This window comes from Pinus tabuliformis, chromosome 8, assembly GCF_031772625.1.
Source record: "Pinus tabuliformis cultivar Carrire ecotype Pingquan chromosome 8, CPIR1, whole genome shotgun sequence".
In the NCBI taxonomy this organism is placed as follows: Eukaryota; Viridiplantae; Streptophyta; class Pinopsida; order Pinales; family Pinaceae; genus Pinus; species Pinus tabuliformis.
In genome coordinates this window covers 1270633482-1270635970 of record NC_142294.1, presented here as the reverse complement: position 1 = coordinate 1270635970, position 2489 = coordinate 1270633482, and the positions used below count along the sequence as shown (strand labels likewise).

Here is a 2489-nt window from a genome sequence, read left to right as displayed (position 1 = left end):
TTGTGATAATAATAATAATTATTAAAGTTTAAAAAGATTAAAAAAATTACATGAAAATTTTTAAAATTTTGCTTTTATAATTTAGAAAAATATGTAAAGCAATCAAATATTATTATTAATTTTGTTGAATTAAAAAATGGAAAGTTAGTAGTGTGACAAATATTTTGATCCTTTTTGCCATGGTATTTTTAGAATTGACCAACCCCAAATTTTACCATGAGAATTTGTTTTTATTGGTCTAGTTAGCTCAAGGCTCTAGCAATTGATTTTCCTATGCACCAATATTAGTTTAGCATTGACCAATGTAATTTATAATGCTTAGCATTTAAAAAAGAGTATTAAGTTTTTTACATTATTAAAAAACTAATTTTCAAACATTTGGTTGAACAATAACTTGAAAGCCTTATTTTAGTTTTTGCACAATATAATGTCATAATTTAAGTATATCATTGCAATATCCATCCATGAATTTAGATATTTGTGTAGCGATTTTTATGGCTGCACATCTCAATTTGTTAGTTCCCTCTAAAACAAAACTATAAAATTTGATTTGTCTATTGCTTATTATTAATTTAACATTAACCAATGTAAAATATAAATTTTTATGAAATTTTCCCTAAAACATAATTACGCCGTAAGGCGTTTCCCTTTGAAATCCATCCCCCTTTTTGCCTACCTGTCATCCTTGGACACCGTACGATTAGATGTTAGACGATTACAAAAACTTGAACCGTCGATCAAAACAGTTACAAATTCGTTGGAAATAGTTACAAATTACAAATAGTTTCTCATCTGTTGTAGGTGAAGCTCTGGTCCTTGTGATGCTCTGTGTTTCCCTCGCTGCGAAGGAAAGAATCGTTCAGGTAAGGGTGGGTGCGGGTTAACACTGTTTCTTGAATTCATGGAAGATACTCTGATTCCTCGTAGCCTCCATTAATCCCGACATATTTACAGTCGAAAATGGTCCATTTCAGGTTTAACGAGCAAGCCCAGGATGGCTACTCAAGATGTCGAGATGAAGGACTCAACAATCGCGGTCTCCAATTCTTCTGTGCCATCGCCTCCTCCGGTTCTCACGCGTAAGTTCTATGAGATTTTTCCATTGCAGGTAGTGCCTGTTTTTCCCATGTTTGTGTTGAAATTGAGGCATATTTGTGGGTGTTGCAGATCTGAAGATTACTGGGCTTCTAGTGCCCCCCGGCACACGAGAGTTAGCATTGCTAAACTACTCTCGAAAAGTTCCTAAATGTTACTCAAATTAAAGGAAATTTCAGGGGAATGCCCTTTTCTCTTAGTTATTTTCTCATCTGTTGTAGGTGAAGCTCTGGTCCTTGTGATGTTCTGTGTTTCCCTCGCTGCGAAGGAAAGAATTGTTTAGGTAAGGGTGGGTGCAAGGTTAACACCGTTTCTTGAATTCATGGAAGATACTCTGATTCCTCGTAGCCTCCATTAATCTCGACATATTTACAGTCGAAAATGGTATCGATTGTAGGAGCAGGAGTGTTGGGATTGCCCTACACTTTCATGAAGACTGGATGGCTCTCAGGCCTTATTGTACTGGCACTGGTGGCATGCATTGCCTATTATGGCATGATGATGTTGGTGTGGTCTAAGAGGGCCCTCGAAAGGCAAGGATTTCGTAAAATAGATAGCTTTGGAGATCTGGGCTTTGCTGTTTACGGAAGTACAGGGAAAGCCATGGTGGATTTTATGGTGGTCCTCTACATGGCAGGAGTTTGTGTGGGTTATCTCATATTCATAGGGAATACTCTGTCTTTCATGTTTACAGGATCCAAACCACAACCCAATCCCAAATCCCAAGAATCCTCGTTGAATCCTCATGGAGTCTATTTGTCTACCTCGTTGGATGTTACCAGGAAGGTAGGCTTCATATGGGCCATTTTTCCACTGGAGCTCATCATGAGTGGGATTCGAACCCTTACCCATCTGGCCCCTTTTAGTATTTTTGCAGATATCGTTGACATTTCTGCAATGCTAACTGTTGTGGTGCAAGATGTGTTGTCCATATTGAGTACTGTGGGTCCAGATGTTCAGGCTTTCACTGGTTTCTCTGCTATTCCTTATGGAGTGGGTGTAGCAATCTATGCATTTGAAGGGGTAAGCATGATTTTTCCCCTGGAATTAGCTATGGAGAAAAAACATAGATTTGGTGGAGTTTTGGCCGTTGCATTTCTCTTCGTTTCTCTCATTTATGGGGGTTTCCAAGCATTCGGGTATATTTCTTTTGGAAGTGCAACCAGAGATATGGTGACTCTAAACTAGGGGAAAAGCTGGATCACAGATTTTGTTCATATTGCCCTATGTCTGAACCTTTTGTTCACATTTCCACTAATGATGAATCCTATTTATGAAGTCCTAGAAGGGAGGTTTAGCAGAGGGGAGTTTTCCTTCATGATCAGATCTCTTGCGATTTTCTCGATAACAATAGTGTCAATTCCAATCCCTTCATTTGCAGATTTTTTTATCTC

The 2489-nt window shown here is 38.0% G+C and overlaps 1 pseudogene; it reads left to right on the top strand.

Annotated features, from left to right (window-relative positions):
• The first annotated feature begins 1476 nt into the window (after window positions 1-1476).
• On the top strand, window positions 1477-2283 carry LOC149240017 (amino acid transporter AVT3C pseudogene; annotated as a pseudogene).
• Window positions 2284-2489: the final 206 nt, after the last annotated feature.